We start from the raw sequence: 15,994 nt of genomic DNA on the forward strand, positions 1-15,994 counted from the left end.
GCATTGAGGGTTCGTGTAATCCTACGCAATGTGTTCATCATCCAACAAGAGTGTAGAGTATGCATTTATCTATTCTCGTTATGTGATCAAAGTTGAGAGTGTCCACTAGTGAAAGTCTAATCCCTAGGCTTTGTTCCTAAATATCGCTATCGCTGCTTGTTTATCGTTTTATCGCGTTACTACTGGCTAGCGTTACTACTGCTTGTTTATCGTCCCGGGCAAAGCACTTTTTCGGTGCCGTTGCTACTACTTATTCATACCACCTGTATTTCACTATCTCTTCGCCGAACTAGTGCACCTATTAGGTGTGTTGGGGACACAAGAGACTTCTTACTTTGTGGTTGCGGGGTTGCATGAGAGGGATATCTTTGACCTCTTCCTCCCTGAGATCGATAAACCTTGGGTGATCCACTTAAGGGAAACTTGCTGCTGTTCTACAAACCTCTGCTCTTGGAGGCCCAACACTGTCTACAAGAATAGAAGCTCCCGTAGACATCAGACGCCATAATATACAACATATATTTGCAATAGTTTAGACTAAGTTTATGACAAATTGAGTTCAAATTTTAATTCAACAAAATTAAAAATCTAGGTGAACTCCCACTAAAAACAATATCCCTCGCATTGTCTTAGTAATCACACGAACCAAATCCACTACATCAAGCCCGATCATCACGAGACGAGATGTAACTTCAACGGCGAACACTCAAAGTGTTCATCATATCAATCATATGATTCATGCTCTACCTTTCGGTATCACGTGTTCCGAGACCATGTCTGTACATGCTAGTCTCGTCAAGGCAACCTTAGTATCCGCGTGTGCAAAACTGGCTTGCACCCGTTGTATACACTTGTTGAATCTATCATACCCGATCATCATGAGATGTTTCGAACGGCAAGTATTAGTAACGGTGCTACTAATGATGAACACTTTATTATCTTGATATTTTAGTGAGAGGGATCATCTTATAATGCTACCGTCGCGATCTAAGCAAAATAAGATGCATAAAAGGATTAACATCACATGCAGTTCATATGTGATATGATATGGCCCCTTTGTCTTTGCGCCTTTGATCTTCATCTCCAAAGCACGGACATGATCTCCATCATCAACGGGCATGATCTCCATCATCGTCGGCGTAGCGTCAAGGTTAATGGCGCCGTCTTCATGATTGTTCTCCCATGTAGCAACTATTACAACTTCTTTGAAATACTACTCAACATGAAATTTAAAGACAACCATAAGGCTCCTGCCGGTTGCCACAATACAATAATGATCATCTCATACATATTCATCATCACATTATGGCCATATCACATCACCAAACCCTGCAAAAATAAGTTAGACGTCTCTAATTTGGTTTGCATATTTTACGTGGTTTAGGGTTTTTGAGTAAGATCTAATCTACCTACGAACATGAACCACAACGGTGATACTAGTGTTGTCAATAGAAGAGTAAATTGAATCTTCACTATACTAGGAGAGACAGACACCCGCAAAGCCACTTATGCAATACAAGTTGCATGTCGAGCGTGGAGCAGATCTCATGAACGCGGTCATGTAAAGTTAGCCCGAGCCGCTTCATCCCACTATGCCACAAAGATGCAAAGTACTCAAACTAAAGACAACAAAGCATCAACGCCCACAAAACAATTGTGTTCTACTCGTGCAACCATCGATGCATAGACACAGCTCTGATACCACCGTAGGGATTCGTAGCATAGAAAACAAAAAATTTCCTACCGCGAGAACGCAATCCAAGCCAAGATGCAATCTAGAAGACGGTAGCAACGAGGGGATGAACGAGACTAACCCTTGAAGATTTCCAAAGCCTACAAGAGGAGGCTCTCGTTGCTGCGGTAGACGATCACTTGCCGCTTTCAAAAGCGCGTAGAAGATCTTGACGGTGCCACAATCGGGCAGCACCTCCGTACTCGGTCACACGTTCGGTGTTGATGAAGACGACGTCCTTCTCCCCGTTACAGCGGTTAGCGGAAGTAGTAGCTCCTCCTTGAATCCCGGCAGCACGACAGCGTGGTGGCGGTGTCGATGGAGATCTCCGGCGGAGCTTCGCTAAGCGTTTGCGGGAGAGGTGGAGGAGGTGGGGCGGCTAGGGTTTGGGAGAGGGGGTGGCCGGCCACTTGAGGGGTGCGGCCAAGCTATGGCTTGAGGTGGCCGGCCCCCTCCCCTTGTCCCTCATTATATAGGTGGAACCCCCAAGTGTTGGACTACAAGTCTTCGAATAAGACCCAAACCCAAAATCTTCCATGTGTAGGGAAACCTACCCAAGGTGGGATTCCCACTTGAGGTGGGACTCGCACCTTTCCATGAGGGGGGGTGGCCGGCCACCTTAGGTGGAGTCCACCTGGGACTCCACCCCCTAGGGCTGGCCGGCCATGCTAGGTGGAGTCCCTCCGGACTCCGCCTTCCATAGTGATTTCTTCCGGACTTTTCTAGAACCTTCTAGAACCTTCCATGAATGCACCGGATCATTTCCAAACTTGGAATATGACTTCCTATATATGAATCTTATTCTCCGGACCATTCCGGAACTCCTCGTGATGTCCTGGCTCACATCCGAGACTCCGAACAAAACTTCGAACTCCATTCCATATTCAATATCTACTAATACGACATCAAACCTTAAGTGTGTCACCCTACGGTTCGCGAACTATGTAGACATGGTTGAGATCTCTCTCCGACCAATAACCAATAGCGGGATCCTGAGATCCATAATGGCTCCCACATATTCAACGATGACTTAGTGATCGAATGAACCATTCACATACGATACCGATTCCCTTTGTCACGCGATATTTTACTTGTCCGAGGTTTGATCATCGGTATCTCTATACCTTGTTCAACCTCGTCTCCTGACAAGTACTCTTTACTCGTACCGTGGTATGTGGTCTCTTATGAATCATTCATATGCTTGCAAGCTAATATAGACGACATTCCACCGAGAGGGCCCAGAGTATATCTATCCGTCATCGGGACGGACAAATCCCACCGTTGATCCATATGCCTCAACTCATACTTTCCGGATACTTAAACCCACCTTTATAACCACCCATTTACGCAGTGGCGTTTGATGTAATCAAAGTACCTTTCCGGTATAAGTGATTTACATGATCTCATGGTTGAAAGGACTAGGTAACTATGTATCGAAAGCTAATAGCAAATAACTTAATGGCGTGATCTTATGCTACGCTTAATTGGGTGTGTCCATTACATCATTCATATAATGACATAACCTTGTTATTAATAAAATCCAATGTTCATGATCATGAAACTATGATCATCTATTAATCAACAAGCTAGTTATACAAGAGGCTTACTAGGGACTCATTGTTGTTTACATAACACACATGTATCAATGTTTCGGTTAATACAATTATAGCATGGTGTATAAACATTTATCATAAACACAAAGATATATAATAACCACTTTTATTATTGCCTCTTGGGCATATCTCCAACAATCAGTCATATTCCACGAAAAGTTACGTAGCCGCCGCCATCGCGAAGCCAAGTTCGTGGGACAGAAGTCTCTGTTCCGGCACGCCGCCGGGACGGGGAAGTCCCCCCGGAATCCATCTCCATCGACTCCATCACCATCTTCATCACCGCTGCTGACTCCCATGATGAGGAGGGAGTAGTTCTCCCCCGAGGCTGAGGGCTCTACCGGTAGCTATGTGGTTCATCTCTCTCTCCCATGGTGTGATCTTTATGTGATCATGAGCTTTGTAATCTAGTTGATTATGTAGATGTTACTCTTGTCTATTATGCACTCTAGAGGTTACTTTAATATGAACTCCGGATTCACTCTCCACGGTGTGATGGTGACAGTGTGCGCATCGTGTGTGATTCCTTATGAAGTTGTGGAGCTTGTTTACTCCGGCTTGAGGTGTGCTTTTGCAGCCCTACACAATGAATGGTGTTTGTTATCCAACAAGAGAGTGTTTTAGAGTAACATTTATTTATTCAATTATGTGATCATTGTTGAGAGTGTCCACTAGTGAAAGTACGATCCCTAGGCCTTGTTTCTAAGCATTGAAACACCGTTTCCAACAAGTTCTGCTACATGTTCGCTTGCTGCCATATTTATTTCAGATTGCAATTACTACTTATAATCATCCATATTACCTGTATTTCACTATCTCTTCGCCGAACTAGTGCACCTATACATCTGACAAGTGTATTAGGTGTGTTGGGGACACAAGAGACTTCTTGTATCTTAATTGCAGGGTTGCTTGAGAGGGATATCTTTGACCTCTACCTCCCTGAATTCGATAAACCTTGGGTGATTCACTTAAGGGAAACTTGCTGCTGTTCTACAAACCTCTGCTCTTGGAGGCCCAACACTGTCTAAAGGAATAGAAGCGTGCATAGACATCAATGGGCTTTAGCGGCACGACACCCATACTTTTTTCCCATTCATAAAAGCCATAATTTACATTAATAAAAACATAAAAAGACTTAAAAAGACCATAAAGGCCTGCTAAAACCTAGCTAATGGCTACTGCTCACCGTCGTTGACGAGGTCGATGAACTCTGGCGTCGGCCATGGAAGCTGGTATGATAGCGGTGGAGGAGGAAGGGCAGGTTGCGGCAACTGCGTCCAGGCCGTCGCCGGTGCAGGAGGCTGTGGTAAAGGTGGCCACGGATCTCAGGCCGGAGGAGCCGCCGACGCGCGGTCGTTGGAACGCGTCGGTGTGGCCGGAGGAGTCCCACATAGAGAGCTCGTTGAGCTCATCGAGCTCACTATTGGCTAGTGCCATGAAAATGGCCTCCTCCTCGCTAATGTCCGGCGGCTGGGTCTCCAGATCCCACGCCGGCCCGACGTCGTCGTGGTCGTTGTCTGCGTCTCCGCCTCCTCATCCCCGTCCGCGTCCTCGTCCTCGTCGTCGTTCTCCTCTTCTTCCGCGGTCGAAGTAGTCGAGGTCGCCGAGGTATCCAGCTCGGCGACGCGCATCGAACTCCCACGTCATGAACGATATCCATTTGTAGGAGTTGAGCGCATACGCCGGATCTTCTCGGAGATCGGCCGGCAAGATCGCTCTTCGGCGCCGCACCTCATCACAGCGCTCTCGACCCTCGCGTGGCACGGGGAGGGGGGGCGGCATGCGCCTGGAATTTAGTTACCAGCCTCCTCCAGGCAAGTTTGCGTCCATCCATGGCACCGGCCGGTTTTCTCCGAGAGGCGGCGCGTGAACTCGATGCGGACGTACGTCCCGACCCGCGAGTTCTTGCCGGACTGCGAGCCGCTAGCCTCGTGGTCGTTCTTGATCTTGCAGAATGGCTAACATTTTTTCCCATGGCGTCGGTCGAGTGGATTGGGTGGACTCTGGCAGTGGTGTAGTTGGGGAAATGGGCACCAACAACGCTCCTTTAAGAGGCTCGGACGTCATCTCGCTTTCAATGTCCTGCCACTGCCACGCCGCCCAGCAGCGCACGCTCGTGAATGCTGAGATGCGCCATTAACGCGGCCCTGAAAAGCTGTAGCGCGCCGCCCGTAAGTTATGTCGCGGAAGACGAAGCATATGTGCCCCTGCCAGGTGGACCCGTGCGAGGACTAGGCGGATGAACGCGCAGAGACGCAAACTTAACGCATTTTGGACCGCGTTTACGTCGCTGCGGACCGGTCCGATCACGATGCTTCGTCGCACTGAAGCGGGTACCATTTTTGACACGCGTGTTGGAGATACCCTTAGGAGAGATGGATTGTGATTTTTTATTTCTTTCGGTGTCTACTAAAAATAACGCCTAATGGGCTGGTTGGGCCTAATCTATATCACCCAATCTCAGTCGTCCGATGTTTTCTACTTATCCATGGCATTAGAAGGTACCATAAAAAGCCGCTGCGCTGCAACCTGCCTCACTCAAAGAAAAATGCCGCGCTGCAAACTCTCGAGACAAAAAAGAAAAGGATGTGCCTATGTCTCAGTTGACTGAGATTTTCTTAAGTCTCAGTCAACTCAGAAAAGTGCAACTACAGTTTAAAGAAAAGTGCAACTCGGTTCAGTTGCACATTTCTGTCAAAAAAGTGCAATTGCAATTTTTTAACAGAAAAGTGCAACTGAAAGTATATTTTTGCAAGTGACTTAGACTTAAGAAAATCTCAGTTGACTGAGACATAGAAAAACCGAATTTTTTTTTGATGTGGTGCAAGTTATGGAAAAAAGGAAAGAAAAAAAAGAACTGCGCTCCAGCTGCATAGGGCGGGGAGACGTGACGCGGATCGGGTGAATGGATCGACGCCGCCCGACGGCGAAGGTGGTTTCGTATTTACCCCAACAGTACCCTCTCGGCAGCGGCACTCCCCCACTCTCCCCGCGCGCGAATCGAATGGAGCGGCGGAGGAGCGCGGGCATCCGCGGCGGCGTGCAGCTCCACGGATCCCTGCTAAAGCTCGGCTTCGGCTCCGACACCATCATAGGCGGATCCAAGAAGATTTTGAAGCCCGGGCAAACAAGCTTAGTATGCTAATTTTTTTGTTAAACGCATCCAAAGTAGGGGCAAAAATAGGCTTGTCAGCCGGCCGGAAGCCTGGGCGGCTGCCCGGACAATAGGTATGCTAGGTACGCCTATGGACACCATGCTGGGCAGCAACCTGGTCGACACGTGTGCCAAATGCGGGGAGCTCGACACGGCCTGCGAGATGTTCGACAGAATGCCCGAGGGCTCCCGGGATCTGGCTTATAAAGGCGCACGGATCTTGGGTTTACATGGAGAGTCCTAGCCGGAATACAAGTTGCCTAACTACGGTACAATATCTTGCCGTGTACGTCAAGGATCCGCCTTCCTTCAGAACCGTGCTGGATCCGGATACTTCATGGGCCTCACGGATCCGGCCTCCTCCGTAGGTCGGTTGGGATCCGGCTTCCTGTTCCTGGCTGGACTTCATCCTTCAGGATCTACAGCAACTGGGCCGCTCGATGGGCCACATGCCACATCACCATCTGTGGGCCACCCGGGCTTGCCGGATCTAGGCCATGTCGTTGATATACCCATAAAGTATACTCACAACAACCATTCTATTCCTATCACTAAAACACATCTCTCTTATACTCCACAAGACATGAAAAACTTCAAGGCCCATGTGATGCAAAACTCCACAAGCATCTCCACTCGTCCCCCCGAACAGGCCCCCGGCGAGCGTTTTTTCCATCCGAACGGCGTAATTCGGCCCAGTCGCGCCCCCGGTTCCTCGTTTTCGTCCGGATTTGGGCCTAAATCCATCCGGCGATCCCACGCCATCCCCGGCCCCCGGGGAGCGCTCGGGGACTCCGGACGAAACGAAAGCGCGCGTGGCCCCAACTTGTCGGCGACAATGGCCTCCGATCTACGGCAAAACCCTCGTCTTCCCGATCTACGGCAAAACCCTCGTCTTCCCGATCTACGGCAATACCCTCGTCGAACGAAAGCTTTGAACTCTCAAGTGGTGCAACATAGATAGATTATATATATATTTCGAATATAATTCGAATAAACATAGAAATTACATATAAAAACTTTAAAACTAAACTACTTCTTCTTCTTCTTAGAAGGCCCCGCCTCATCGTCGTCGCGGCGACGCTTCCGGCTCGTCACCTCCTCGTCGGAGGAAGTTGAGTCCTCCTCGTCGTCGTCCTCATCGGCCTCTTCGTCCTCCTCCTCCTCGCTCCTCCTCCCCGCTCCTCGCTCCTCCTCCTCTTCCTCGGCCTCTTCCTCGGCCTGCTCCTCGGCCTCGCTCCACGGCCTCTTCGTCCTCCTCCTCGTCGTCCCACTCGTCCTCGCTGGCCGGCGGGGGGGAATCGTCGCTGCTGGACGATGCAGCTGGATCCCACCAATGGCGCCATCCAGGCGGCTTCCCCTCGCCTGTCGGTGTCCGATGGCCAAGAGATATCGCTCATGGTTGACGGAGGATGGTGACGAGAGAACAGATGAATGGCTCAGCCCGTCGAAAACCGTTTATGTAGGTCTCTCGACGAAAGAGAGCGCCGGTTGCTCTTCCGCGGAGTTCGTGCTCCATTACGGCGGTTCTCGCATCGAGGCCACTTCGACCGTTCCCGACGAGTCGTTTCGGCTCTCCAGTCCACTTCGCGACGGTTCAATGCGGCGAGGGAACTCCGACGATTGCCCTTCCCGGTGACTGCGCCGTCGCTATGCACGCGGTGGGTGCGCGTCCATGGGCTCGCGGCTGGAAAAATGGGCCTCCCCAGGCCAAAAACTACATCCATCCGGCGCTAAATTTCGCCGGATTTGGGCGTGGGGAGCCCAAACGAGTGGGGATGCTCTTAGGCAGACCGACGTTTGCGCGGGCGACCGCATCAGCGATCCAGGCCGGCCGGCCGTCGAAGGTTCTCTGCTACCGTCTGCTTCGTCGGAGAGGATGCTGCTCGGATGTTTCTGGGCGCTGACCGTTGAAGACTCCCACTCAAGCTCGGAGGAAGAGGAGGATGGCGGATGTTCGGCGTGAGCACTAGACTACCTATGTCGGTCGCCTTCGCCGGATATCAACAGAGATCTCGTCGAATCTTCATCAGGGCTGCTTCAACGTGCTGAGAAGCGACGTGATCGGCAAAACCGTCAGCGGCTTGCAGCCCGTGAGCTCACATCTGCAATTGCAAAGGTACGATCTACCTCTTGTCCTCGCCGGCAAGGGTTTCTTCTCCGACATGCCGATCTAAGTTACCTGTGCTTGAGCCAACCACGTTTCCTCTCGCCATCGATGATGTCGCGGGGTGGACGATGGTACGACATCAGCCTCATTCGGCGGATAATCCGGAGGTTTCCGTATCTGATCCGCAGTTTTAGTGAAATTCAAATAACAAGCTACTGGGCTTGATTTCAAATGTCAGTTTGGTTCGGGCTCCAGGCCGGCCTCCTGCGCACAATTTTGCCCGCCGTGAAGCTCGCCGTGCAAAGGCCCAAATCATCCAAATCGTCCCACCAAAACTCTCGTCCCACGCTGAAAATGCTACTGGGCAGTGCACACACGACGTTAGGGTTTTCGCGTAAACAAACGAATTTGGTAGGGCTTGGCGGCGGTGACTCTTTCGGCGGCACGGACGGTGCTCGCTCGATGATGAATAATGGCGGCGGAAATTTTGGTCTGGGCCGTGGAAGCGGACCAGGGAGGGGACGCGGCGACCGTGGTGATCGCGGTGACCGTGGCGGCCGTGGTCACCACGGCTCTTATGGCGATCATGACGGTCACAAGGGCTTTGGTGGCGAGCACGACGTCCACCATGGCACTGGCCGTGGTGTCGGCTTCGATAGTCAAGGGGCCGGCTTCAACGGACCATTGGGTTTCCATGCTGGTCGAGGAGGTGGCTTCACCTCTGGCCGGCATGGAAATTTTGTTGTTGGAGAGGCTAGCGGCACTGCGGGTGACACATGTGATCATGGACAAGGACAATACTCGAATGAGGATTTCGGTGCTAATTTTGAGCAGTTTTACCGAGGTATGAATTACAACAATCATCATAATGGAGTAAATCAGCAGTATCGGCCTAGGCAGTATGGGAATAATACTTTTAGTGGCAACAATAGATATGGATACAACGGTGGTAGATCAAGTTTTAATAAGTACAGAAACAATGGAGGGAATAACACTGATGCAGGGTTTCAAAGTGGTACAAATCTAGCTGGTTTTAGTCCTGATTTGCTTAATCAAGCCATGCAGGGTGTCGGTGCGGCTTTGGCTGCAGCAGCACAGAAAGGAGGGGCTGAAGGGGTGTCTGCTTCGGTTTTGGGAGCGGCAACACAATCAGCTACCCCAGTGGTGCAACAATGTCAGGTTGTGACTACAGGGTCGCAGCAGGTTATACCTATGCAAGTGGATGCTGCAACTATGCCAAAGAATGACATTCCAAACCCGACCAAGAAAGGCAAGAAGGTGGACAAGAACCCATGTTTTCGATGCAAGCAACCTGGGGATCAGATTGATACTTGTACTGCGTCTTTTTGTGATATCTGTGAATCATCTAATCATATTTCGAGTGCATGTCCTCTGCTCCAGGCTCCTAAACCAGGCTCCTAAATCATCTAATCATACATAATTTTTGTGGAAACTAATATTTTCTTGCAAAGATAACATTTTATTCTTCGCTTTGCATCATATGTCCAATTTTTGTAAGTAACAAAGTACTTCCTCTGTTACTTTTTTGTAGGGCATTGATGCATTGAAACAATATTATATTGAGCTCCATGAGGGACCATGTTGCAAGTTCACTGAGGTTATCAAATGGTCATTTTAATTTTCAAATAGTTCCATCTAAACACTATTTGCCAATATCTTTAGTCATTAGCAGCTAGGAGGCCAAACAAAAATGTAATAACCATATCCAAACATCAGTCATGCTCCTGTATGTGTCGCTAGAGTAAACAGATCCAAACATCAGTCGTGGTCCTGTATGTGAAGCTAGAGTAACCTGATGATGGCTTCATGGGTTTTGGTTTTGTTACCTGGACCAGGAATATACTATTCCACCACATGTGATCCTTTGAAATAATGGAGAAGTTAATGAGAGTTTTCTGCTGGGCAACATGTTTCTTTTCCTGCCAATAGTTCTTGAGTTTGTTAGTGAGCACCAATTCTTTTTCTGAGAAGAGCAGTCATTTGTAGTCTAATTGGATGCCCCAATCTGCAGTCATCTATATACATGCATCCCTGATTCTAAAAACGCCATTGTTCCACTTTATCCCCTATTAGGGCAAGTAAGCAACAAGGCAGTTATCTTTAGAGTAACCATATAAACATGAGTTGGCAGTTGCTCTCTGTACTTCGTAAATTCAGATATGTGTATGTGCTATGATAAAATGCTTCTACTGTTCCTGAACCTCCCTGTTGCAATGTGCACTTTGGTGTTTTCATTCTTAAGTCATCATTTTTTGATTTCTAGGTGTAGAATGGATCTTTTGTGCTGCATGCTTTTACATGCATCTCATTGTGTTATTGCCCTGCTAGATTTTAGGAATTGAGCATTGACAATATTGTAATTTAGGGATGTACGGCTGATACTGGTTGGCTAATAGTATTGACAATATACCTAACACTTAATTTAGGTATTCTGCTTATTTCCGTACCGCGCCCGAGGTGATGTCCGTCAGTGTTTTCATTTCCTATTTGGTTCAGGTTTCTAAAAAAATGATTGATACTTCAAACTATAAATGAGAGGGAGATAGATTTTATATGGGATTCTGCAGTGTACCCATCCAGACATTGCAAATAACATATTGTTTTGTTTCCATATAAACTTGTTGTCGTTTTTCAGTGAAATGGGACTACTTCAATACCTGCAGTTTATTCCTTGATTTTCGGTCTGAAATATTTTTTCTGTGCTACACTTCATTTCTAATTGATCTACATTTCTGCATGACCAACACCGCTCTCACATGATTTGACCAAAAATGGTACTCATTGTGAAGTGTCATGCTTAAACACCTAACTGTACAAAAGCAACTCGTGATTTGCGGGCTTATGGTACGATTTCAGTGAGAAGTTCCCTCTTATGGGTTAGGGCTCTGACAATATCTGATGGAGTTCTTGAAGTAGTGGTTTTGAACTTGATCAGGAGGAAACAAGCCCGAAGTTGGTATCTTCTGATCGTTGACTATGGTTGATCCAGTACTAGAAGGATGAAAGTACCTTGCCATGGTTGGTTCCCTGCTACTTTGTACAAGGTGAGGAGTTCCTTCAGAATTTACACAGTTTATGAACTCTCGGAGCTGGAGACAGAAACCACCTATATTCATAGATGACCTAGCATCTTTGGTTTCAAATTGCAGAGTCCCTACATCAAATTGCTTCATTGTTTTTCTGTGTATACTTACATTTAAATTATCTCTAATGTTCCCAAAAAGCTTAAGCTCAGTAGCCAAAGAACCCCCAAAGCTACGTAAGATTGCACACTAGAAGGTATAATGTTCCCTTCTACGTCCAATTTATAGAGTACAGATTTTAAGCATATATGAAATAGTTGCCAGAAGCTTAACTTTAGATGCTGATGTAAAATCAAATTTCCAGAGCTAGCATTCACATTCTTCAAACTTCAGAACAAACCTGCTTGAAAACAATGAAGATATCCACATTATTCAAACTTCTGGACGAAGCAGCTTTTCTTAGGCCGCTGTCAAGGCCACTGTAAAAGAGGTGAGTGTTATCTTATACATCCATATGATCATCAACATGATGAGCTTGCAAACATCTCTGACCAGCTTATTAAAGGAAAACTGACAGATACCATGGTACATTGTTATTTTGTTGTCCAGGAAAAATATTATCATCTTCTTCCTAATTCATCAATAATAACTTGTAGCATGTGTCATGTAGGGATCTTCAAACAACCATAATTGTGTGTCATAAACGATTCTACTTTTAACACAAGGAAGATTTTTCTTTGCTGCTTTTGAATATTTCGAGTCTTAATTGATTCGGAGAAGGGATCCATGTGTATGGTGATGTCCCTTCAATTTTTATTTTGAAAGAGATGAGATTTTAATCTGTATTGCCGGTACTGTTTTACTATTCAGCAAAAAAAATTACCCTTTTTCCTCGCGTATTGTTCTAAATATGAGAGAGGAATCTAGGATTAAAATTAATGTCGCTGTAGTAGTACATGTGATATTTATGAATATACATCAAGTGACCTACGTAGTTTTTCTCACAGTATCCTGTTTTATAGGATATATGGGAATGAGAAAGTTGGGGCCCTACGAGGGTTTCTGCAGCTTGACCCTGCATGTCTCCCCATGCATGGACAAAGTGCAGCATTTTCTTCTATTACTCTCGACTCTTGCATGTCTCCTGACAAGAAAGAGGGCATCATCAGTAGAACAAGGAAATATTTTCAGCTATGGGCGCTAGCTAGGCTTCCGGCAGGTGTGCATCAGTAGTCATAGAGAGTAGTATGCGTGTGTGGTTTGGCGAGAGCTATTGTAATCAAACAATGTAATTCTCTCTTCTATGTTAATGACATGACATGCAAGCCATTTTCTTGAAGAAAAGGAGGGCAGCACATTCATAGATCTGAGGACTCTCGACTCTTCCATATCTCCTGACAAGAAAGAGGTCAGTACATTCATTGATTTGAACACTCTCGGTAGTACATTCATGATTTTTTTACAAATATGAAGCTCTTTCAAATTGTCATCGCCAAAAATGACACCCTATCAAATAGTTTGTCAAAAATGGCATGGCGGGAGGAGCAAAAGCCAACACTGTGTCTTCCCACAGACTGGAGAGGCCTGAAGCGACTTTCCATCAACTGGAGAGGCGGGAGGTGACTTTGTGCGAAATGAGCCTAGGCATGCCACACTGCACTTTCCGCCTGCTCATTTGGCGGAAATTCACCTCCTGCCAACTCATACAACAACTTGTACTTTCCGCCCTACCATTGATGGGAAGTACCTCCCGACAATTGATTAGAGAAGCGGTCATATTTCACAATTACAAAATACAGCGGGTCATATTTGTAAACACGAAGATATTTCAGCAGAACACATGTATGTAGAAAACGCGAGTACATTCATTGATATGATCACCAACATCCAATCTTTGAAGGAAACACGAAAATATTTCAGCAGAACACATGTATGCAGAAAACTCACCGTGGAGCGGCAAATAATGAAAAATCAGGAAAGTACAGACAAGTTTAGGGAATATGTCATGCTAGCCTCTTTTCATGTACTATTACAAGATGACATATAAATAAAACTACTACCAGAAATAAGCAAGATGTCAATTGCTTTCACACATTGCTTATTCCCGTTTTCTATCACACGTTCAGTGACCGTTCTAATTTAACATGAAGGCATAATTTATTCTTCAACTACCGGCTACCTTTAGGGCGCGGCGTGCCGCCGTGCCTGTAATTGCTAGTTCACTTTATCCCTAGTGAGATAGTAAAATAAAAGATAAAGCCATAATAGATCATGAATTTGTTGTCACTAACAATTACTAAAACCATGATATTTCATCTAACACACACATCACCCCACACACGTTCTTGCATACAAGTTGGATCAGAACCAATACTTAATAATGAGGTACATAATATGCATCTATCAATACATCTTACACAAAGTGAGGACCGAGTGCTCCATGTCCTTCTTACGGTGAAAAAATGATGTCCCCGAAATCTTAGCTCAATTTAACTCCGTATAGATCTCTGAAAGTGAAATATACACAAAACATAAAATTCCTGTTCTGCAGAGTTGTAAACGAAATAAAGAGGATCATTGACAAATCCCCATAAATCAATATAAAACATAGTATTATCATCATATATGTTGCAAATATGTGAAAATGCATGCTAATAAAGGATAAAGTTCTTTGATTGCGTCGATTTTTTGAATAAAAAACATAAAATCCCGAACCTCTATCGTGGCAAAGAAACTACTCTTTTCTCTGCCGCGGCAGAGAAGCGGCAACGTTCAAATGCTTCAAGTGCTTGAGCACAACCATGTGGAGGTCCTTTAGCCCCAGTTCGCAACGCAATCAAGATTAAAGGAGAGACCTTTAGTCTCGGTTGCAAAATCAAATTAAAGATCTTACAAATCGGCGGAAGGGCCGTTTTCTACCAGTGTCATATGCTTCAATTGCATCTTCAACTGGTCATGAAGGAAAGGGAGTCACGATCGATTTGGAATGATGGGACAACTAACCCAGCTGCAGGCTCTATGTCTTGACTCTTGCGGCATCTTTATTTCCTCGTCCAGTGACCACATGCGCGTTGGATCTTTTCTGATTCAACGCGTACATTTTTGTGTGAAAAACAACAAAAATGGCCCTTTAAGAGAAACATCGAGAGGAAATCTTTGTTATCTCTCTTCCCCTTGTGGTCAGGTGGTCATGCATCTTGAGTTCTTGACTCGTGCGGGCCGTGCCGCATCCATGGGAGCCACACTAGACTAGACTATACAACAAATCGCTGCCACGACACGACTCTATCGGCCGCCACATGCACTGCATGTATGCAACTGCCACTGTCTCCACGAACATATTAACCTTCAACGCTGCACTTTAACTTTTTTTTGCCGATTTAGTCGATTTTTCTGCAATGGTCGAATCCTTATAGGTTAAGCTAAATTCAACTAGAGCATATTGTGTTCATTAATTACCTGAGGGAAAAAGAATATGCATGTGATGAAACTACTCCGTCCTATCTTTGTGGATTTATACGCTGAGTAGTTAAGTCGATGGATTTATACGAAATCTATACTAGTCCTGTGCGGATGTACATACATGCATGGCTTGGAAAGCGCCCACACTGGAGGAGCTAGAGCATCTCTAGCAGATATCTCAAACCCTAAATCTCAAATACGTGTATCTAGGTCATGCCAAACGCATTTTGTAGGCTAAAAAATCATCGCGTAGTCCAGAGGTGCAAAACGCAGTCCGTATAATAACATATTCCCAGAAATATCATTTTTTTCTCCCTCCTCTTCTTCTCCAACTAGCCAGGCCGCGCGCATCGTCCTCCCCGCGCATCCGAGCGGCCCGCGTGCCGCCCGAGCGCGCCGCCCTGCCCCGCACCCGCCCGTCGCCTGCCCTGTGCGCCACCCGACCCGCCACCCTGACTTGTCGCCCAAGCCGCCTTGCCCTCGCGTGTGAGCCGCCTGAGTGCATCGCCGAGCCGCCTGCGCGCGGTGCGCGCCTCTGCTCGTGCTCGCGGAAACGGAGGCTGCCTCTTGCCCACCCAGCGTGCGCGTCCAATTTTGGCCGACGAGCTCCATCCCCTCCATCGGCCAGCTCCAACCCCTCCATTTTGCGTCCATGTTTGGCCGAATTCGATGACTTCGGTGAATTTTGGTCGACTCCGGCGCCGGTACGGTGATAGTTGGGCTGAAATTTCCTTCGCGCCAACGTGGAGTATGGATGGGGTTAGCTCGGAAGGGCTCGTGAAACTGGGAAATTGAGGTTTCCACGATGAAACTGGATGGACTGGATATTTTTTCATGTTGGGATCCGATGCGGTATCTAGACTGACCATTCCATTAAAACCG

Source organism: Lolium rigidum, chromosome 6, assembly GCF_022539505.1.
Source record: "Lolium rigidum isolate FL_2022 chromosome 6, APGP_CSIRO_Lrig_0.1, whole genome shotgun sequence".
Taxonomy (NCBI): Eukaryota; Viridiplantae; Streptophyta; class Magnoliopsida; order Poales; family Poaceae; genus Lolium; species Lolium rigidum.